We start from the raw sequence: 24996 nt of genomic DNA, 5'->3' as shown, positions 1-24996 counted from the left end.
CAGCGAAGTAACATTTATTCCAGTTGATTATCCAGCGTCTGCCAATTAAACAAAGGCAGATGAATTGTTTTTATCTCCCTGAAATACTACACATTTCCAAACATAGCTCGTGAAAAAAAAAAAAGAGAGTATGTCAAGGTATGGTGTACCAAGAGGGACCACACAATTCTCAGAAAAGACAGAAACAGGGATGCAAGTCAAAGCACTACTGGATTTCAGCAGAACAGGTACTATCCAAGTGCTAGAAGAGAGTAAGCCATCTGTAACTGGCAAATGAAAATAGCCTCCCCAGCAACAGATCTCTAAAACACATTTGAAAGGAAGAAAAACAGTACCAGGATCCAGTGTTTCTGAAGAAGAACAGGAGAAAGTTGCAAGTGCATTCACAGAACTCTCCAGTATCCCTGGAAAAATGAAATGGATAGGAACTTGCTTGAAGCCTTTGAGTAATTACAAAATGGAAAAAAAAAAAAAAAGCAAAAGCAAAGAAACAGTTTTACAAGATGCATCTGGCAGGCAGCATGATGCATTGCTCCCAAGAATACAAAAGTTTTCTCATTAACTAAAGAAATTCCCCATGAAATCTTAAGAGAAAAGGGAAATGAGAGCTTCTAAAAACTTTCTTCCTTAATCCAAACAGATCAGGAGTCCATTTTCTCACCTATCCTAGCAACTGGATCTCAGGACCTGGCATACAAAACATACAGGTTCTTCTCCATGTGACAGCTGGGAATAAGCATCCACTTGCAGTTAGAGTTTGTTAGCCTTTCTTTCACCTTCACTGTAGTTTAGCACTCCTATTAGATGCTCCTAGTCACCTTATCTGCTCCTCTTGTCTGCCTCTGCTTATCACTCCAGTTACTACAATTTTCAAGTCCTCTACCTTTTTGGCAGAAACAATGGTGATAACCCTTCATCTACAAATTTCTCAGTCAGGAACCATTAGAAGTCCCTAAACACTAAAAACACTTCCTCTCTCAAATTATTATGTATTTCTATAATAGAATGAATCAAAATTCAAATTGCCCATGGATAGGTTACAAACAGACTAACTATATCATTAATATTCTCAAGCTTTTGAACTTCAGCTTTAATCCTCTGGATTTCAAGGAAAACATTCAAAATCGATGAGAACAGGAAAGCTTGGAAAGAAAACTTAAGGACAGAAAACTGATTGGCAGGTAAATGCTGTTCTAATAGTGTAGGTATTTCTGGAGAGAGATTAAATGCTATTGCACTATTGGCAATTAACTAACAAAAGATAGAAAAGAAACTTTCTGGTGGTCCTATTAAGCACAAAAGAAAGTAAAGGAAAAACTGAAAAACAGTACTCTGTGGCACTCAGTACTCCATTAATATTTCAGGTGATCACTTCTTCACCCTAACTATTGAAATAGCTGTAAATCACTTATATATTTCATTCTTCAAGGTAACATATCACAAAGTTTACAATACCTGTACTAGTAATTTACAGGTATTGTATTGTAAAATTCTAACTCAGATTGGATATGAGCTTTCTCACTACATTTATATAAAGTTGAGTGGAATACAATGTCTATGAAGGCAGACAATTAATGAAACAAGTTTCTTGAAAAAAGAAATTGTGTAAGCAAATACATATTTCCTCTGCCATAAAATGAAAATCTCACCAATTTTACAAACAGTGATGTTGTCTTGTTTCAGCACACTACTTAAGTCTTTCACACATCTCTTACAGACTTTGAAAAAGAGGATAAGGATATCATAAAGAAATTACAAAACACTATTTCTGACAAGAAGCCTTTGCTTTGATCTCATAATAAAAACTGAAGTTGTGAAAGAAGTTTACATACTGATTTTAAGTTGTTAAGACATTTATTTCTTCCTTTAGTCAAGCCTGGTACAAGTATTTTTCTTGGTTCTGTAGAGTTAATTTTCATCTGTCCATCTTATTGCTTTACTTCCATTGAAGAATACATAAAAATGTCTCAGGCTACCACAGAAAGGTTCACAAAATAAATAAGGCAGTACTTTCTCCTTACCAATCTTACTTTCACTACAGTAAAGCATCACCCTTCTGATCACTGTTCTCTCTCTCATTCTCAGTGCCCATATTACTACGTATCAGCCTGGGAAAAATTTAGCAGTTATTACATGTAACAAAACAACATAAATTGTAACAAATGCCTATCCTAAGAAGGGTTTGTTTTATCTTTATTTGATTATGTAATTAAATCCCGATACAAATAAAGAGTTACTATGGAACATACATTTATTTTTGGGCTGTGAACATCAGCTTTATTGAGCTAAAATACAAAAATAAAATAATATTGTAACCATAATATGATCTAAGATAATTTTGGCTAGCCTTTAAGGTTCTTCATTAAGTAGCAGTTTTGGAAAAATTAACATTTCCAACTACCTTTACAAAAAAATATCAACAAGAAAATAAAAATCCTACAAAACTTGAAGTTGGTTAAGTAAAGACACAGTAAGACAAAGTCTAGATGATTACTCAGTACCTATCCTATTTATCCTTATGTGACTAGAGAGATACTGGGCAGATCATTTCACAAACCATCAAAACATGGAGGAGAATAGAAAGCAGTGTATCTGTAACTTTCAGCAAAGCAAAAGCTTCCACAGCAGAAAGATTTATATAAAAATAAATACAGTATTACTTGAATACAATTCTGATTTACTATTTAAATCCACACAATTTGCAGAGCCTGAGAACTATACCAATGAACTATTTTAACAGTTTTATCCATCCTTCTCAACCTTGCAAATGATCATCTACAAGCCTAGGCCTCACACGTGTAAGGGAAAAAACAGGGGGCACATGCTGGGCACAGTAAAAAAAAATTAAGTCCTAATCAGTACTGCTATATATTGCGCTAAGTTCCTGATTCCATCCAGCCTCTGTACAGCCTTGCACTCGGGTAGAGCGCCAACAGTCTGTAACAAGGGTGCACACTGTGCCAACAGATAACACTCAGAGACACAGTTTTAGTGATGAAAGCTGTGTTCAGGTCAGTACCAATGTTTCTCCAATAAACTGGAGCTTTCAGGGAGCTAAATTAGGACAACTTAAGAGGATGCTTTCCGCAGAGCTGTACAGTAGTGACTAGTGCTACACTGACATTAGGCACATTTACAGGACAGACTTTCTTTCAAGAAGTAAAAATGTATGGTTCTAGCCCCAAACAGAGAAGACAGAAAAAAACACATTGAAGAAAACTACAGTCATATCCATTTGTTTCCAAGTACAGATGTCCTATGTAGACATGCAACATTCTAAATTCCCTTCTACATGGTGTTTCTGCTCAGTATATTAGTAAGAGACTTGCACATGGACTCACAATATGCTTAACATATGAGATGGTAAGGTTCTTTGCTATCCCTTGCCAGGTGGTGGCAGTTACTAAAGCTAGAGATGCAGGTTTCTGCTAGCCCTATTAGTCAAGTGCATAATGAGGAATGATATACCTGACATAGAAGTATCAGCAAACATCCTTACAGTAAACAGTTACAAAACTGTTTTTACTGCTTTGACTACATTCTCCCTAATCAGGAATAACCCTGAAAGGAAATGTTCCCATGTATTTCACTAATTGTTTCAAAGATATCCTCATAAAAGTTCAAACCATTTTCAAGCTACTCCGCATTCTTGCGGCATCAGTATTTACGTCATTTTATTTCTGGTTCTTACCTTGTTTCCCATGGGCTCACAATTGTATTTCCAGGTCCCAGTACAGAATACATGTACTTGCAACAGTGGTAGTTACTCCTTCCTTTTTATTGTTGTGAGTGACTTCTTCCACAATTAGTCCAAACACATCTTACTGTATTGTGCTCACAGCTCTCCATCCTGTTCTGCATTGGCCTCTGTTGTACTAGGAGAACATCCACAGTCGAGGACTCACAAGATGTGGAGCACAACCCACGGTATTTGGTCGAGGTTCGGATTCTTCCATGAAGAAACAAGGAGTACCACAAAGACCAAAATCTAAGGAAGCAGAATCATAAAGCCTGATTAGATCTCCAGTCTTGGATTCTGCAGGCAGTACAGACATCCCTCAGAAGAATAGCAAAAAGTCTTTAAGCTTCAAGGATGAGTTTTTCCTGATCCTTTTCCTCCTCTCTGAATCAAGAGTGATTTGTTCGTGCCTCTTGTATCACAGTTTCTATAAATGTTCTCCTGGACAGCCCTTCTCCCTGCTACTAAGTAAGGCTGTATGGGATACACAGCTGGTTCTCTTGGCTCTCAGAGACAGGTGAGTGCTAATAAGGCCACATTAGACTTTAGGAGAGAGAGATTGCCTGTTCTTTCACAGGTGCTTTCAGGCTCAGCTGAAGTGGCATACCCTGGCAGTAACTCAGATGTTGCAGCTACTCTCTTCTACATAGAAAATTATTATCTCAAACACTACTACGTATCAGCTGTAAGCTACTGGCTTCCTAAAGGTCAATATTTAAAAAACAACAATACAATAGCAATGCCAGCTGTTGTGATTTTGTTTCTAAACTAATTTATAACATACAAAAATTTGATACAAAACAACTGCAGGATAAGTTACTTGTTTGTGTTTATAGTTAAAATGAAGAGACTTCTGTTCGCCACAGGTAGGCAGGTCTGGAGAGAACTATTTTCCTTGCTTCTCAGCCTAGCTCACATTCTAGAGATAGGCAGATACTTGCTGAGATAAACTGGAGCAGCTTCAGTGGAGCCAGACTATTTTTACAGGTACAGGAAATGTCTCACAAGATCCTCTGAAGAAACCTTTAACTGTCTCTTCAGTTCATCTACTGATAACTCCTTGAAAGAATACACTGTCATGTACTACCAGTCTCATATTGTAGAGATAGAAATGAATATTGAAAAAAATCAGTAATTCACTGAGAAACTGCAGTACAACTTTCACTGAGGAAAAAGAGGAATGTCAACCAGAATAAAAAATGCCGTGTAGTGATGTGTTCGTACTACAGCTTTGTTTTTACACACACTAACATCAAATTGTATGGATCCCACTTAGTACAAGACTCTAGGACTGTAGGTATTGCAGTTTCTGAAGTGTTACAGTATGATCTACTCTAGCTATGGGAAATGACTAACCATTTCAATTTCACAGCAGATTATATGTGGCGTACCTACTAAAACAACTTTTTATTGTTGCTTCTAATAACTCAATACAAAACCTGCACAATTTATGATTAAGATGCTCTATTACAGTGATCAAGCTCTATGATTCTCAGTATTAAACCATATTGTACCAGTACAGTTTCTACAACTTATTGAAATTTTACTGAGTACGATCCAGCTCATATTCAAACCTTCAACTGCTATGAATAGTTTCACACATGAAATCTTAATGCTAAAAAATGGATTGCCAGACATTTAGCTTGGCCTTCCTCACAAGTGATCTACACAATTTCATTTAATATTCCTGCACCAAAATTGTAATTCCAGTTGAGTTCTCTGTCACAACAGACAAACCCTCCAGTCTTTTTGGAGGGTAAATCATTTGGGGGGCCTGAAAGGATCTTCTGAAAAAGTCATCTTAATCACCAAGGACTCAAGATTATTGGTAACACCTGTCCAGCCCACAGGTTTCCAACCTTTGAAATCCAAATTGCTCACATTATTTATTCTTCTCTCAAACTGCTCATCACCTGTTCTGTCAATTCTTTATTATATATATCAAACATCTACACTACTACAGTTATGAGTATTATCTGGATAAATTTTGCACATACTAGCACATACTAGTTCCAGTCTTGTTAGTTCTCCCTGACGCTTGTAAAGAGCATTTCAGATGTGAAATATTTTTGTGATACATCTCGATACATGAACATCACCAATTCTAGACAGAATGGGAGCATTAAATAAACTAGCTCTCATCTAGCTAACTTTATCTTTCAGTCAGCATTTGTCTGAGCGGGGTCGTTGCAAAGGCTGTGATGAGGTCTCTTGTTCAAGAATAAAGCAACATGCAAACTTGCAATTCTTTCATATATTGTTTTCTTTTGTAGGGAGTCATTTTATGTTGTACTCACACTGCCACTGAAGATGAGCTAGCAGCACTCCAAAATGAAATGGACAAGCAGGTCACACCTCTTCAAGCTGTTACTCCAGATTTAGATGTCTCTGTCTTATCTACAATTTCTGCAAGTCTCTTTCTAACCCAAAGCCACTAAGAATTTACTTTGAAAAAGCAAATCAAAACTGAGCATATGTCTGAAGCGCAGAAAGGTTAGGCTAGTATTGACTAATACATCTGCACAGAACGGAATTAACATGTTGGCAAGGTACTGTGTCTCTGCTCACAGGTCCTGCATTTCATGAGGGCTTACTAACTATAGTGCAATGCTAGCTTGAAGTACTCTGCAGCATGTATCCCAGTGATCTTGAATGCCAGCACAATCAGATCAAATCCCTGTTTGTTGCCACAAACAAATTCAAATTTGTAAGTTCACTAGCATCACTTTACTAAAATAGTTCTTTATGAAAGAGAAGTAACTACATGAAATTTGTTTGCTACACTGGAAGGATTAACTCATTAGGGGAGGGTCACAGTACATCATAAGAAAAATTAACTTGAAATTCAACATTTGTTTGTTGTTTTTTTTTTTCAAGTCAGATATGCATGATCTGACCAACACCAGAGAAGAATAACAAGAATTCCCACAGTAACTAAAACTCTTACTGTTTTTAAATTGTTGGCATTGAAAGCTTCTTTGTGTATGTGTAATTCTTGCTGACTATCTATCCTTTCTTTTAGCAATAATTTTCCATTTTGCTTTTAGATACGTGAGAGCGAGAGATCTACTAGAATGGAATTCAGCCTTGAGAAAAGAAGACTGAGAGGGGAGCTGATCCAGGTCTATAAATATCTAAGGTGTGGGGGGCAGAATGGCGAGGCCGGACTCTTTTCAGTGGTGAGTGGAGACAGGACAAGGGGAAATGGCCAGAAACAGCATAGGAAGTTCTGCACAAATGTGCACAAGAACTTCTTTACAGTGAGGTGACGGAGCACTGGAACAGGCTGCCCAGGGAGGTGGTGGAGTCTCCTTCTCTGGAGATGTTCAAGACCTGCCTGGATGCCGACCTGTGCGACCTGCTGTAGGGAACCTGCTTTGGCAGGGGGGTTGGACACGATGATCTCTGGAGGCCCCTTCCAACCCCTACAATTCTGTGATTCTGTGATTCTGTGAATGAAAAAATATACTTTATCTGAACTTCATTTATGTATGCGTAATGTCAGTAGCTTGGACAGCAGGCATGCAAGGCAAGAATAAAAGTTTCCTGAATCATTTAGATACTTCATGTTATTCTTCCCTGATGAATATTCTGATCCAATGAAGTTTGGATTAAATTGTCCTATTTATCAGAGAAATTATTAACGATCTTCAATACATAGCATTAATAATGATTTACTAATGTCTCCTTCATCAAAACATAGTTTTTTATTACCAATTAACACTTGAGACAAAGTCTCATCTTTGCATTCTCTATTAACAGTCAGTTTCCTCACAGAATGATTTTTGGTGTGAGTCTAAACAAAACTAATTTAATGTCTATCTGGTATGTTCTGCAATTGTTTCCGACCAAACATTCTGTATGTCTTGTCCAACAATACCTGTGGATAATTCAGGGTAATCTATTTGTGCTACAGCGATACATACGTAAGCAAAGACATTCTTATTTACAGCAGAAAGCTTTTAAGGACTTTCACCTCCACTTCTGAGACTTAAAAGCATTATCATACAACTCAAGACTCTCACAAATGGTGAGAATTGACCCAAAGAGTTACCTAGATGATAAAGGAGATCAATGCCTGGCTGCTGCAGTAGCCATGGGGTTCTCTATACAATTTTAAAATTCTTATGTAATTATTCTACATGAAATTTGCCTTCTTTGAGGATGTTAGCAATGATACCATACTGCATCATATTAGTCATAGTCTGAGTACTGTCTCCTGCAAATCTTTCCCCATTATTGCCTGTAGCAATAGATGATGGGATTAGACTACGCTTAGGCAAAATGTAGTACAAAAATCATGTAGGCCCTTGAACTCAGATTATTCCCACAGCACTCAAACTCCGGATTAAAGGAGAGCCTTTAAGTATATTTGTTTGTCTCTAATGAAATACACACCCTTCTCTGTATCATCTACTTTGAAATATCCATCTGCCAGCCACATACCCTCACATACTGAATCCTCAGAGATAGCTTGGAAAATGGAACACTGAGCGACATATGGAAGTGTGTTTTTAGTGCAACATCTGTGTAGGAGCACATTCCCATATACCTCACCAGCATCCAATCTAGCTTTGGCAGGGCCTATATATTACCATCGGTACCTAACATTTTTTCTGCTGTGGAAAACTACAAAGTTGAGTTATTCTTCTACAGGTCTTACCAGCAGCACAGTTCTGTATAAATTTGTGTCACACAGTAATGGAAAGTTTATACTGGAAGTGTAGCATCTTCACCATTCCTATAAAGTTAACACTATACACTAGACCTCGCACTTTCACCTTGCCTTTCAGGTTTCTTTCTTTTTTTCTGCATAAATAAATCTTGACTAAATAATCATATTAAAAATAATTTACTAACTTAATCTTCAGATTACTTTTACAAAACATTAAGTTGCTTATGTCTATCTCTTTCTAGCCTGAAGTGTAAATCTTTCTCATAGTATTTTCTGCAGTAATGAGATGTTCAGTCAGTACTTAAATCCTTCTGGAAATTAATTTTGAGAGATACGTGCTTTCTCACCTTGATTGCCTCAGTAAAGTCTTTAGCTGCAGTGAGCAGAGGCTTATAACTCCTCTCCAAGTGTTTTCCTTTTTGCTCCTGGTTATTAAATAGTGCTGAATTTTATTTGTATTTCATCAGAGTTCTGAGTGCCCTGATTCCATGTCTTATCCCTTGTAAACAGCTTCTAGTTGACTTCTGTTTTATTTTGAAGACCCAGAATACTCAAGTCTTCAGAGGAAAGGGTGTTCTGAAATGGCAGTTTATGAAAGGCTACTGAGAATATCACAGGTTTCTTCAACAATTTATTAAAAGAGTTAGGTAACCACTTAACATAGAGAACTTTTTTTTCTTTGTTTTCCCCCCGCTAACAGTATCTGACTATAGTAACAACAGTAACTAAGAGCAATTGTTGATTGATAGCATTTCTAAAAAGCTACTACCAAAAACTCAACTTCTTTGCAATGGAAAGTTACAATCCATCAAGTCAATGTCAGGAAATAATTGTTGTACAGCAGTATTCATGTGGCAGGTATGAATGTGCATTCTGGAAGTACTTCAAGAAATAATTAGCAACTTAACTGAAGCCCTGACAAAAAAACAGTAAAGTGAATCTTTTTGTAGGCAGATATCTTATAAAACATGATTCCATACTATTTTCAGGTCATATTGAATAAAAGATTAAGCATATTTTCTTCATACTAGCTTTGCTTGGTGAAGAGATGTGAGAGTCCACTTTGTTTGCTTAGATACACAGAAAATCACATGAATATACCCATTTATTTCTGTTCTAAATGTGCTTCATCCTCCCCTCTGACATACACCATAACACTGGTAGCAAAGATAGGCAAAGTACTCAGTCGATGTGAAGAAAATGAGATTACAATCTTAAACACTGCTGGGAGAAGAAAAGATACTGCTATCACCAGAACAGTGAAGCAGATGCAAGCCTTGTTTTGCCCTACTCATCTACCGTAGCCCTGATCTTTCCTTTTTGTTTTGTTAATTCAGACTATATCTGCTGGATGAAGGATGGTATACTATTTATCGCTGCAGTCCTTTGCTCAATATGGGATAGAAGCTGAATAAACTGGATCATTATTTGGTAGTAGGAAGCACATTCTCAAGAATATATCCTTGGTTTTTTTCACCGTGTAAGTTCAATGACCTCAAACAAGCAACAAATCTACACATGACCCTTACAAAAGTATCACATCCTATAGCTTTAAGCATCTGGGACAACAACAACCATTAAATATGAAAAGTAAACCACTAAATATGAAAAATTAACAGTACCATAAAATTGATGGAAAAGAACAATGATTTCTGCTTTCTACTCATTCCTATTAAAAATGAGCTTTCAAAGATCTCAGCATGGCTCTTGAAAAGTCCATAAATTGTAGATATAATAATGATGATGATGAAAATACTGAAAGAAACAGACATATTGTGCCTTAGGACAGCCAAACCAAAAAGAGGAGCTAGAGAAAGTGTACGCAATACTGACATCAAAGGGCCAGTGAGTAGAGTTAGAACATGTAACTACAGAGACTCCTCCCAGGACAAACCATATTGTGTGACCTACTCAAACTTCACAGAACCATCTTGGAATTTCTGTATTTGGGTTGAAAAACACAACAAGGATATGACTGCTAAAACTTTTCTTGGATAGTCTCAATTGAACGGACTGCAGCTGCATTAAAATAGTTTTTAAAAATCCTGTACCTCCATTTCCATATCTGGGAATTTTGAGAATAGTAATTACCTCCACAAAACAAGTTAATAAATCGCAAAATATGTGACAACTCTTTTCATAAGATCTAGCAAAAACACCCTCAAACCTGTAAGTTTGTGGAAAAAGTTAAGACTTCTTTTTGAAAAAGCAATCAGTACAAGCAAGAATTCATTCTAGTTTACCATCTCTTAAGGTTCAGTCCTGAAGGACAAAGGGATCCAAGAAGGCTGGATGCTCCTCAAGAAGGAAGTCTTAAAGGTGCAAGAGCAGGTTGCCCCCCTATGCCATAAGATGAGTGAGGAAGAAGACCGGGATGAACAGGGAACTTCTTTTCAGGCTTCAGGAGAAAAAGAGAGTCTACCTCCAGAAGAACCTCCAGAAGAAGAAGGAATAGGCAACTTGGGAAGAGTATGGAGATGTTGTTAGGATATGCAGGGAGAGAATAAGAAAGATAAAAGCCAAGCTTGAATTCAATCTGGCCACTGCAGTAAAAGAGCAAAGATCTTTTTTACAATCATATTAACAATAAGAGAAGATGAACAAAACCACTGATGATAAGGAAAAGGCTGAGGTTCTCAATGCCTTTTTTACATCTGTCTTTAAAAGTCAGAACAATTTATCTCTGGGTACTCCACCCCCTGGCCTGGAAATTTCAGATGGGGAGAGGAATAAAATCCCCATGATTCAGGTGGAAACAGAGACCTGCTTCTTACTCTACCTGGACTGTCACGAGTCCATAGGGAACAATGGGATCCACTCAAGGGTGCTGAGGGATCTGGCAGACTCGATTACTAAACTGTTTTCTACTGTCTATCAGTGTTCCTGGTCAACCGGAGAGTAATCAGCTGCTGGAATGGGATGCCCAGGGAGGTGGTGGAGTCATCGTCCCTGGAAGCGTTGAAGAAACATTTAGATGTTATACTAAGGCACACTAATGGTTTAGGGGGCAAATGTTAGTGGTAGGTGGATGACTGGACTAGATAATCTTGGAGGTCGTTTCCAACCTTGGTGATTCTATGATTAAAGCAATACTAGACAGCTTCTGCAGTACGCAACCTGAAGCAGTCTCGAATACTGAAAGCAAGCCTATTTATCATTCCACATTCACAATACTACTTACATTTAAACACCAGTCCCTTCAATTGGTATTTTTTTTCAATTCATAGCTGCATCAGTAGCACAATTTGGAGTTCTAACAATCAGAAATTAAAAATATGTTTTTAGCTTTATTTCTCTCTGAATTTTGATTTGATTTTGAAAAAATAAATTAAGGGCTTCTTTAAGTGAAATCTCTAATCTTGAAAAACTAATAGTTCCCCTAGAAGTTGATGTAAAGTCAAAGTAGGATGGGACTCCATATTGTAAACTACGGAATAAGTAATTTTGTATAATAAATATAATACAGACAGAAATGAGAGAAAGAGAGGCAGAAAAAGAGAGAACAAAAAGTCTTAGATAAATGGTATGCGGTGGAAGGGACCTTCAGGATCATCTAGTTCCAGCGCTCTTGCCATGGGCAGGAACACTTTGCAATAGACCAGGTTTCCAAAAGCCTCATCCAGCCCGGTCTTGAACACTTCCAGGGATGAGGCATCCATAACTTCTCTGGGCAACCAGTTCCAGTGCCTCACCATTCTTTGAGCAAAAAATTTTTAAGGTAAAATTTCATAAAGGTGATGAATTTGACATATTGTGCAACATTCCTGAACAGATTAATAAAGACTTATTTGCTTTAAAAATTCAGAAATGATTTTCACTAGCAGATTCTTTAATATCATTTGTGAAATTAAGTGCAATTCTGCTCCTTATTGAACAGTGTAGATAAAAAGGGCAGTGGAAATTTTCATACATGCATTTTGTAGCTCACAGTTGGATCCCGCTCAGGCTACTTAGGAGAATTCACATGAGAGAAGTTTCCCCAGACAAGAATATTAAATACAGAAATATTTCAGAGCATTCAACACTAATTAGTTTAAAAACTGAAATGAATATTCACAGAAATAAATTAATTGTTTGAGACTTTATTCCCTAAGACTTTTCACACAGTTAATTCTAACTAATGTTTCTATGGCAGAAGAAAATCAGTACTTTCCTGCTAGGGCTGATGCCAGCATGAGAGGCTGTATCAGATGTTTCCATATTATACAGCTTCTGGGGGCATAATCTTGATTGAAAGACCTTTCTTTCTAAATTGCCAAAGCAAAGTTTCTTAGCAGCAGCTTTTGTAGGCTTTTGAAAGAGCAGAGACTGACTTACAGATTCCAAACTTAAGACATAAAACCATACTTTAATCAAAACTCATTTGGTTATAATCAGTGTGGCAATAGAAATGGGAACTCTCTACACCACTTCAAAAGTAATTTTTCAGCATAGAGACAAACTTAATGGCTTTCTGCATCACAAGAAGCTTGTTGGGGCACTGGTGCAAAGTACCTTACAGTGAGGAAAATGAGTATATAGATGGCTTAAGATTCAATGTTAATGTTGTAATAGCAAGCAAAGAGGCAGAGCACTACTGGACGGCAACGAATGAGTAGACTTACAGGAAAGTTTCCATTTACAGTTTCTTTCCTTTGTTCCCTCTTTATGTACCAAAAGGTCAAAAAATCAACTTACAGTAGGAATTGGGATCAGGGTTAGAGCTAGGGTTACATTTGGATTGAAAGAAAAGCCAAGAGCTCCATTTGCAAAAGGGCTGGAAAGAAGTTGCCAAAAGAAAGGGTAGATTGCAAAGAAAACTTAGCTTCTTGAGCTAAGGGGGGGGATTTGTTTTAAGGTCAGATGTTGTTTGGGTCAGGGTTATAACCGAAGGAAAATGAAAGTGTTTCTTTCCTCTTGTGTTCCATTTTTTGTAATGAAAGTCACCATGACAAATGCAACACCACGCTTTCTCTCAGTCATTTTACAATGTAAATGTTATTAATATGCAATAGGTTTAGCAGAATTACATGTTGATGAAAGAATAAGTACTGAAAGTTGCAACTGAATAGTTCTCTGGCAACGCTACTAGAGGAAATAAAAGTTTAATAAAAGTAGTATTTTAAATAACAGCAAAAATAGACTTCTAGTATCATAAAATGAAAATTCTAGACTCTTTTTTCATTATTTTCCATTTTCACTTATTTTCAGAAATGTTTTGTCTTTGTTTCAGATATTTTATTTTACAAGTATGTATAAAAGGGGAGCAAGGTGAGACAGCGGAGTAAAAGTATTTATGTTTTATATTGAAATACTCCTGAGGTATGTCTGACTTGTTCAGGACTCACTAAATAAAGGACATCTTTTTTCCACCATGTAGGAGTTATACGCAGGATCATACCCATGTAGTAATCAGTGTAACAGGGTGAGAGGAACCTTATCCAATTCAGGAAGAACATATGCCAAGTCCTGCAGCTGGGAATGAAGAACCTCCAATGATGATACAGGCTGGGCACTGCCTGACTAGGGTGCAGCTCTACTGACAAGGACCCAGGGATCTTGGCAGACAGCAAGCTGAGCAGGAGGCTGCAGTGTGTCCTGGCAGCAGATCAGGCCAGAAGTTGCCTGTCCTGTATGAATCATTGCAGAGCCAGAAGAGAGAGGGAAGAGATTATTCATCTCCCTTTATTTGGCACTCATTGCACTACATCTATATATTGTGTCCAGTTGTGAACTCCACAGTAAATTAAGTCCCAGATCAGTTGCTGCAAGGCCAGTGGATGCCAACCAAGATGGCAAGGGGCTTCAGGGCCCTGTGAGGACATGCTGAGGAAACCTAACAGCACCTAACAACAGCATCCCACCTCCTACAGAGAAGGTCTTCAAGAAGACTGAGCCAAACTTTGTACAAGGTGTCTTATTTTAAAAACAGCATTTCTGAGATTTCAAGTGGGAGGGAAGAAGTAAAAAGACATCCTTGGTAAACAACGCCTGGAATTTAATACTGTTGAAGGTATAATCCAGGACACATGCACAAAATAAGAGTATTCCATCAGATCAATTGTGGTGGCTAGTATGCGTCTCCTCTTCCATCAGGTATACATATACTGACTTTTACTTCTCTATAAATCCAAATATTTTAAATTTTTCTTGGTGGTAAGTTACCTGATGAATTTTGGGAAGGCTTCGAAATGACACTAAGTTGTGAACACCTCCACAAATTACAGATATATAAATGTAATACATAAATAAATGTAATTCCAGAATACTTATCAAGAGACCTAATGATCTTAAATTCACCTAACACTGTAACAACTAAGCTCATTACAATGATTTGTATAATTGCATTGTCTATATAAAGTCATATCGCAGGTGTGTCACTAGGAAGCACTATCTTTATAAATGGCTACTGGAAAAAATGAAAAGCATGGTTTTGAACTTATTGATGCTGAATCTTACCTGCTCAGAACTAGTGATACTTTCCAATACATTGATCTGATACAGAGGCATATACTATAATGACTTCCTTTTCTTGCACAGCACAATCACTGCTCACAGAGGAGCCTATCCAAATGAGAAGCTTTTGATTTAAAACAAAAACAAACAAACAAAAAAGCAAAAAACAATTCCCCACATTTTCTAGCCTTCAGTCTTATTTTATCCCATTTATTCTCAAGTGTATATACAGAGAATCAATTTTGTAGCACCTAGATAAAGTGGTAACAGAATTTCAAAGATACCAAAGATGGTGCCTTTGAAAGGGGATGGGGTGGGAAGAGCAGATCAGAGTATTTTGAAGAATTAGAAAGCACTGCCATGTCCTAAGATACGAAAAAACCACCTTGCAGGATTTATAGACTGCTGTTGGGATTTAAATCTGTCATTTCATCCTTGAAATACATTTGACTGGAATTATAGGTGGTGGATCCATATGTAAGGTTAACATCTTTCAGCTCTCTGATGGAAATGTTTTACTGCTGGGGTATTTGATCCTGGGCTTCATCAGAAGGGAGGTGGCCAGCAGTGACAGGGAAGTGATTGCCCCTCTCTACTCTGTCTACTCTGCCCACTCTGCCCTCACGAGGTCCCATCCAAAGTACTGCATCCAGATCTAGGGTACCCAAAACAAGAAAGACAGGGAGCTGTTGGAGAGGATCCAGAGAAGAGCCACAAAGATGATCAGAGGGCTGGAGCACCTCTGACAGGGGAGGTTCAGCCTGAATAAGAGAAGGCTGTGGAGTGACCTCACTGCAGCCTTTTATTACCTAAAGGGAGCCTACAAACAAGAGGGGAGTCAACAAGGGTATAAGTTTACAAGGGTAAATAACAGTAAGACAAGAGGAAATGGTTTTAAGTTGACAGAGGAAAGATTTAGGTTGGATGTCAGGGGGAAGTTCTTTACTAAGAGAGTGGGGAGGTGCCAGAACAGGCTGCCCAGAGAGGCTGTGAATGCCCTGTCCCTGGAGGCATTCAAGGCCAGGTTGGAGCAGCCTGGTCTAGTATTAAATGTGGAAGTTGGCTGCCCTGCCTGAGGCAGCGGGGTTGGAGCTTGAGATCCCTTCCAACTCAAGCCATTCTATGACTCTAAGATTCTGTGAAGAGCTAATGACAACCATCTCTATTCATATCTGGAAAACATCTGCTATGTATGCTAAAAGGGACTAGGGTAGAGAAATAGAATTATCCATAAGAAAGCAAAGCCGTACTTTTGAATGTCTTTGAATACTTCTAACAGCTCAACACAGGTACAGGAAGCTCTGCACAGTGCACTGCCTCATGTGCTTAGAAACAAAATGGATTCTTGAAGAGGTGCAGTACTCCACCTGAAAATAGGCTTGAAATTTGAAGGTGCAGGCATTCTCTCAAAGCACAAGCTGTGAATCTTGCTGGATTTCAGAGCCAGAAGAATAAACGTACAGCGTTTATTGTGTGTGTGAAGCATCTACTGCTGAGGGCCTTTCTTATCACAGCTGGAATGAGGAACGAAAGCATCCCTAATAGTTAGAATAATTAGTAGCAAACATGACCATTTTAACGGTTAAGAAGAGGAAAGTGGCTGGAGAGAAGAAAGTTTTAACCATTAGATGAAAATATAAGGTCTATACTGCTTGGCTTCCTTCTGTGACAAAAGCTGCAACTAATAAAGAAATTAGGATAGCTGTAGAAGAACTGTATCCTTCAGAGGTCAGAGGTCATGTCTCCTACTAAAATTTAACAGGCAAAGCCACGAGATGCCATGTTTTATTGGACCAGGCAAGCAGGAACAGACTGTTCATTGAAAAGTGAAATAATTTCAGATGGATATCCTCTAAGCTTGGTACATGACAATTAAAAGAAGGATTTTCCAACAATACCTTCCAGCAGCTCAGACAGCACATGGTCTGCCAGTACTAAAGGAAGAAAACGTGAAGGAGAGTTCTTTAAACAGTCATAGATTTATGAGAAGAAAGAAGATAAAGAAAGGATAGCAATGGTTTGAAACCACAAGTAGTCTCAGATATATTTGTTTTCTGCTCTGATTTGGGAGCTGCATGTGGAAAACGCATTGTATTGATATTTTCAACAAGCAGATACTAAAAGAAACTCATAGATTTGGTGAGCAGAATTTCCAGCTGCATGCTTCCTCTGATTACTCAGACTAGCTCCCATCCTTTCTTTCTCAGAAAGCTTCAATTTTCAAGTTCTAAACCTTCTCTCAAAGGGAGAGAAAAGATTTCATCCTAGCTTTTGGCCACAATGTATTTGTGCATCTCACACTACTGAATGCAAATCTGGAATCCTGTATTGCTATTTGTAGTTATATATTTAGCTCTTAGATGCAGCCACTCAAAAACTTATTCCTTTATTCCAGATGTTACTGTCAGCTCTGTGTTGATTTGAAAGCAGCTCCAGGGGCCATAACTGAATCTGTCACAGTTAATCAGGAAGAGAAACAGAAGACACAGTTTCCAAAATGCAAGGAGATAAGACAGATGTTTTAGTTTTCAGATACGCAACTGTAATCCCATTTTCTCCTCCTTTTCATTGACCTTTGTTGCCTATTGTCCAGATTTCTTGGAAGTTGACATGGTTTTCAGTAACATCAGACATCAGTGATGTCATTCTGAATTCAAAGATCCCGTACATGTCACCATTACCTTCCCAGAATGATAGTTCTGTAGCACCTAACTTCTGCAGACAAGCTTAAGATTGTAATATATAACCTCATCACAATCCAGAGCTGCAAAGGAAAAACAAGATTGCCCCTGGACATACGACATTTTACAACTATCTTGCTCTGTAAGTGTAAAATAGAGCAAAGGCAGATTCAAGCAAAAGCAGTCTGATGAAACTTACTTGAAATAGAATTGGACAAATTTCTTTCCTCCACAAGACTCCACAGATACATGTATCCAGATTTAACTTAAACATCCAATAAAATAAAATATTTATTAATAAAAGTGTAAACACTACCAATTATCCATACCAGGTAACCATCCTTTGGAATCCATTACCTTGTAAGCATGACATAGAAAATACCCATATACCCCAAACCCTTGCCTAGACAGCTATCTTTGGATTCATAGGATTTTTCAAAGGATTTTTCAAAGGACCTTTTCCCCCCACTTAAATAAGTTAAGTGTCTTTAAAGAGACAGTCTTAATACCACAGCTGAAGTACTACTGAAATTATTTTCCTGTACAAACGATTATTTTCAGATTAAAACAACATACTTGATGTTAGTTTGCTTTAACAAGATACCCTGAGTTACATAAAATAGCTTTTAAAGTTCAAATTATTTTCCCTTCTCCAATCTAACACATACATGAATGGCTGCCTACATAAACTGACAGCAAATTGGGAGCCAGATTGCCTTGTATAAAACGTTTATCCCCCATTAAGATTTGGGAGTAAATTCCAATTGATAGATTTCAGTTATTATTATTAATACCTTCTTTTGAATTTTGTTTTAATACCATGTGCCATGTTTCCTGGATGCATGAAAAATGCTTCTGCATTGCTTTCTTGCAGCACTGGAAGCTTCCCATCGATATGCTCCATGCCTCTACAAAGAGTTAAAGCTGAAATAGGTGCACTGTGCAGGGAGCATACTGGATAGACTGTGCAAACGTGCAATAAAACCAAATTAATATAAAATAAACATTGGTCTCCCTAAAACTGTCACCCTTTGGTCTTTTCCATTCTTTTTTATTAAAGTTAGTCTATCATTTCTATTCATATTACTCAAGAGTATCTTAGAGATCTAAAAGTTGAATGAATTCTCTCTGGTATATTGGAACAGCTAGGTGTATTTCTCAAAGTGTATTATTTCCTAAGGTATATTAAGTGCAGGCATTCCCCTAACATTCTTTTCCTCAAATTTGTTTATACTGCTTATACTTTCTTCACTTGATTACTGTAAACTCTGGATCCTCCCTCCATCCCCCAAATCAGTCATCCTCCACACTAGCAGTTGTTGGCTGATATAGAGAAGCAACTAATCACAACAAGTGGGTTCTTTACTGCTTCATTTCTGCATTCCTTGTATATACATATCCTACTGTAATTTCTCAAGTGCTAACTAACTGTGAGACAATAAAACATAAGACATAAGTATGTAGATTTTACTTAATGATTTTTCAAAAACACACACCAAAAAAACATATTTTGGTACTAGATTCTTACGAATATATGAACATTTGAGAAACATTTTAAACTGTAAGAAAGTAATTACAGTTAAACAAACTGCAACAGAGAAGCTATAAATCATAGTTTGAAGAGTAAGACTTCACTGACACTGAAGTAGTGCTCTCTCACACAGCCTTCCTGAGCACGCAGTCCATCATGCTGTTATTACACTACTTTGAACAGTGCAGCTTGCTGCAAACAATTTTATTAGTTAACCCAGGTGGTGTGGATAAAAATACAGGAAGAGACATCTTTGTACTTATTACTTCAGTGTGAATTTTACAGGATTGCAGCAGTTACTGGTATATCACATGCAGTTTCAAAGAGTGAAACTTTGTATTGTCTTTGAATGAACTGAAGAGAGGAAAAGCTCTTTTGTCTTATCTCCAATAAGCAGCTTCTCACGATGAGCAACCACTGAGGAAACTTCCACTATTTGCTAGCATCACTTTTCTCATCACCTGAGCAATTCTGTTATTTAATGGTATGGAAGATGAGGCAACCTGTATTTAGGAAGCCAGGGAATTCTTCACTCTCCTTACTGTACAGCTACTTATCACTTACTGGAGAATGCACATCATTTAAGAGAAATTAAACAGCAGGAGTCTTAGACTGTCCAGCAATTAAAGAGAGATTATATTCCTTTTACTCTTTAAAATGTTGTCAAGTTAATAAACACTGACATCTTCTAACTCATAAAAATGAGAGTTCTGTAGGGATGTTTGATTATATACTTAACTATATTTAATAGAAGTTTAATAAAATAGAGAAAGCAGGAGAAAGAAAATAAAAGTGCTGCATTTGACAAATTCATTGCCTAAAAGGAATATGTTACTACTTTTAAAACAAATAAACAATTGATTGGCTTCTTGATTTTGAAAAACAGTTATAATTGAATAGCAAATATCCTTAGTTGAAGTCTTTATTAAAGAATCTTTATAATATTTTTTTTTTAGACCAGAGATTTTGCATTTTGTTTTCTTTATATAAAAAACAAGAATTAGTCAGACCTTACCAAGACTGAATCTGGAACAAATTTACTTTGGCCATACATATATGAAACATGTAGAATTTACTAATACACTGACCCAAATTCTTTCAGACGATGCCCTAGAAACTGTCCTGACACCCACGGCGCTAGCAAGATCTTAAGAAAACATAGTTCATTGCTTCTTAACATTTTAAAACCCAGAATTGTAAACATTAATTGTAATGAAATAATTAAAATTCTTGAGGCATTTCTATCCACTAAGATACACTTCCACAAACTTACAGAAAATAGGAAGGAACCTGTGCCTTACAGAAGTTAAAGCTAATTTTCCGTTATAGTTGGAAATTTCTGATACTGGGGGGTTAATAACTGAAATGATCCAGAATAGCACAACCTGTCTGCATAGAAAACATTATCTTTCTTTTCTTAGGAAAAAAACAAACAAACAAAACAAACCACTAAGTCAGTACTTCTGTGTGATTACAGACAGTTAAATACCAACTACAACCAAAATGTTTGAGGACAACCTAACTCCAGGTGCTGTTACTTTTAAGACACATTATTCATAGTCAAGGTTTTCCATAATTCTTTCTTACTTGGGCATTCAAACACATAAAGCATTTCTTCAAAAAAGACCAGAATATGAACCAAATGAGTGTCTTAGCAAAACCTTTTCCAAGGACAAACATCTGTAGAGAAAGCACATAATTCTGTGTGTCCCTGTACGACGGTCAACATTTACTAAGAATGAATACAAGCATGACAGGACAGGTGCAATTATTTGTTGGATGGTATGCATCACATTAGATGCACAGGCAACAGCTAGCAATAAACAGTATTCACACCAACAGTTGCTCTAAGCTGGATTTTAACAGCCATAAAAAATTTCTTCTTGTTGCTTAAAACATTCCTAATCTCATTCCACCCTCCTGCTTGCAAGATCTCAGGTCTGGAAGCCACTTGCACTCCCTGAGTACAGAAACCCTCAAATTCTGCTTTCTCCATGTATCACCATGAGTTTGTACAGTTTCACAGAGTTTCTCTAACAGCCATCTGTAAAGTATTTTACAACAGCTTTTGCAGGTTTCACATGCAGATGGGTCCCATGTATCCCTACAGCTATGTCAAGACAGCTCCAGCAGAAATGTATATTATGTCTACAAACATGAAGTTTTGAGGTCTTTTCCAGAATAACTAATTCTAGAATGAGTGTCAGGAGGGGGCCAGCCCAACAACCTCCTCCGAGCAGGATCAGCCCAGGAGATCTGTCCCAAGGGCTTGTTGACAGAAGTAGCATATTTAGCTGTACTTGCACAAGGGCAGTTATCAGCAAAGTTACGACAGATTTATTTTTTTTTCCCCACAACACCAAGTGGTGATACCTATTTAGGATATAACGCAGACTTCACACTTGTGCTGCTTTTGAAAATGGGACAAAATATTTGAAGACGTGTGTCTCACAGCCTGCCATCTGGCTTCTGCTCATGGTTCTTTGTTAATGTACTAGCTCCCCTCGAGCTTCACAGCCCCCCTGAGCACCACAAACCGCAGCAGGCACAGCAACCTGCCCTAGAATACAGAGCTTCAGCACATGTCAGCTAACCATGATAAACACTTGCTGCCTCCAGCTTGCTTAGAAGCATGAAGTTCAAGATACACCTCTAAACAAGATGCCAACAACAACAAATCTTATTCTGTATCACATGCAGCACATACATGGTCTAGCATATCACCTAGATTCCAAAGGTTCTCTTCTGTGGTTCAAATACAAATTAAAAAGAAATAATTTTACTTTGCCTTTTATGAGCATTTGTAATAAACAATGAAATCAGAACTAAAAATTTCCAGTGTACTATTGTGATTCCTCTAAACCACCATTTAGCTTCCAGTTATGACTGTCAGTGCAAGCAGCTCTTAATGTGCTTGCAAATTCTCAAAATTACCAAAGCAGTGACATTTAACTGCAAAACTATTAGCTTTACAAATTAGATCAAGTGCGATAAAGCTATAAAGTAAATTACATATCTGGACAAATAGGTACATGCACACATAGCAATACAAAGAGGGAAAAGAAGAGAGAGCATGCAATCAAGAATGAATGAAAAGGATCTGTGCATGTTGATTAGCTATTCTCCACTTAATCTTTTAACAACATGTTTTTCGTCAATGAGTAAATTGTATCTGTTAGAAATTCTGAATTCAATATTTAAAAAAAGAAAATTTTAGAGAATTATCAGATCTGTTCTTTAATCTATGCCTTTGTTTAAGAATAGTACTATAAAATCATTATTAATGAAAGTCCTGGTGATCTACATTCCATCAGTCCACAAAAATTGATAAACTTTCAATAGTTCAACTGTCAGCATTTTCTTGACTGTTTTACTGATACAAATAGATTGAGTAGGCTGAGCTTTAATTTTGGTTTTGCAATAATGTTCCTGGAAAACGTGATCTGGCTTTCAAACCACTGCAGCAATGCAGCTGAAAAAATTAAAACATATTTTACTGTGAAAGAGCATAAACAAAATCATCTTCACATAACCAGCATTTATTTTATATTTTATGTAGATACTTTATCTTTGAATATTTCACTGCTAGATCAAGAATGAGCAGTAAGTCAGAAATTACTATCTGTGTTTGAACTTTCATAATTGAGCATCCAAGGACTGAGCACATGCTAATGAAAAAGCTATCTTTGTACAGTCCTTATGATAAGAGCTGCAAGCATCTCTCATTTCCACTATTCTGAAGATTACCACCATTAAATATTCCCCAGAGAATGTGTCACACACTTGTCAGTGCACAAACATGCTCCTCCTTCTATTCTGGGGGAGGGGAAAAGGTTAGAATAATTAGGAGAAAATGAACGAAGGTGAGTAATGGCAGCCTGATGTGATGAATTGCTATCTCTTGGCAGCTTCATCTAAAATAAGGTATAGAAAACAGATTTTCAGAGCATACAGAAAGTACATAACTCTATAGGTCAGTACAAAAGAACTTTTGCTTCTTCTACACACTACATTTCAGCAAAATATTAAACATCTCATAAGTTTGTATTAGAAACTCAGCAGTTCATTAAAGGCACTTAAGGCCAATTACTAATAATAATCTAAAACAGTCAAATACTGCATATACATGAAAGCTTTTGACAGCAACAGATACCACGTGATAAAGAAAAATCTTTACAATTTCAATCCATGCTTTCCATTCCCCTTCTCATTTGTATCCATGCATCTAATTCCATGAACTTAATCAATGTTTGTACTCACTAGTTTTCGTAATAAATTATTATTGATATAATGACTGAAATAATTATAAAGTACACCACCAAGCTGCAATGAAAGCAAGCAATCATGATATTGATAGCTGCTTTACCGTATTTTGTATTTTAATCGTTATCATTCACATGCAAGATCTTCAGATTTGCACCATCCCAAGAGCAGCATTTTCACTCTGAAAGCTTTTCTTGCATTGCATCTTCAGTTCTCTTGGTTCCAGCACTCTACTTTCTCACTAGATGGTTAACGGAACTTCCTCTTCATAGGTAATAAGCTGAGCTCTAATATAAGTAATGTTCTAGCTCTCCCCTCTTTGATCTCAACCCAGACAAACAAAAAATTAAATAAAATACATCTGCCATTACCAGAACAACAAAATAAACTCCGAGGAGATGCATATTATCAAATCCACATTCTTGGATTCTACCAGAACATGTGTGCCTCTGCTCCTCTTAAGATAATTATCGGCAGACTCCTTTTATTTCTCATTTTCCTACAAGGCCTTTCTTTGTGAGTGAGATGACAGAGCTATTAATGGTATCATTTTGCTGTAGAATTATTGTATAGTTAACATGAAAGCAGTTTGTGGGCCTGAAGGACTTCCAAAAGAACAAAGTACCCGAGGAAAAAATGATAGTCCTAACGAGTCAGGTGGGTGTGAAATAGAGGCTGTCCTCTGAGACAGGGTGTTAAGATGAACTTGAAGAACCTTGCAAAGTAAGTTTGCGAGACTTCCAAGAAACTCTTCAGAAGACTTGGGGACCAACCTTCTGAGCTGAGAAGTTTCCCACCTCTTTACTGAAGGTCATTGCAATTCTTTTTACAGAGAATAAAACGAAGTAACAAAACTGGAAGCACAAGGGTTAATCCTAGAAAAATTAAGAGCATAAAGTTCAAATATGTGTGGAGGTAGACAATGAGAAGAGCATGTTTTGAAAGCACAGTGGTTGAAAATAGAAATCCAACTTAAAACAATTAAAAAGGATTCTAGATAAATTCTGAGTTGAAAAAGAGCCCTAATTCCTTCAGCTGAGGCAGAGAAAAAAATAAAAGAAAGTCTCTTCAGACTCAGTCATCTATCTCCTATTGTTTGACAATGTAAACCAGAATGCCTTTTATTTCTATGATTTTATATATTAATACATGCCTAAATGAAGTGAATAACAGGTCTGTCCTCAGCTTGGTTAGAAAGGGAGAAATATAGAAAAAGTACTTAGAACTATTACTGCTTTAAATTGTGCAACTCCAATCCTTGGACCTGCACTTTGCTCAAAAGTTTTTTACATTTTTCTTAAAAAAAAACAAACCAAAACTTAGAAAAAACAAGACTTAGAAGAGTTTTTGTTTGTTTGTTTTGAAGGAGGTTTAAGGATGAAAGAGCTCAGAGTTCCAAGTCTTGTAAATATTCAACTACCCCTGCAGATTCTACATTGCCTTTTAATCGGTGCAGATCACTTCAAGCATGCCTTAAGCTCTGCTGACTCACACAGCTCAGTGCTTCTGTAGTCAGCTCTGGACTCATTCGCAATGTAGGAATAGAGTGTGTTTTTTAGAAAAGCTGTTGATTTTCTATGCTGACTTCAAGTTAATATAAATTAAAAAAAATCTGAAAGACTACTTCCCTAACAGGTCCCAGCACCATATCACACCATCACTCCTTCACTAT

The 24996-nt window shown here is 37.1% G+C and overlaps 1 long non-coding RNA gene across 1 annotated transcript in view; it reads right to left on the bottom strand.

The window, feature by feature from the left end:
• The window catches only part of LOC125693962 (uncharacterized), a 102323-nt gene that overhangs the window by 28950 nt on the left and 48377 nt on the right, over positions 1 to 24996 (bottom strand). The window contains exon 3 of the long non-coding RNA XR_007377336.1: positions 3692 to 3988. This is a non-coding gene — a long non-coding RNA (uncharacterized LOC125693962). The remainder of the gene's footprint in view (positions 1 to 3691; positions 3989 to 24996) is intronic.

The sequence above is a fragment of the Lagopus muta genome, chromosome 5 (assembly GCF_023343835.1).
Source record: "Lagopus muta isolate bLagMut1 chromosome 5, bLagMut1 primary, whole genome shotgun sequence".
Classification (NCBI taxonomy): domain Eukaryota; kingdom Metazoa; phylum Chordata; class Aves; order Galliformes; family Phasianidae; genus Lagopus; species Lagopus muta.
The sequence above is the reverse complement of the archived record's forward strand: the minus strand, read 5'-3'. Positions and strand labels throughout refer to the sequence as shown.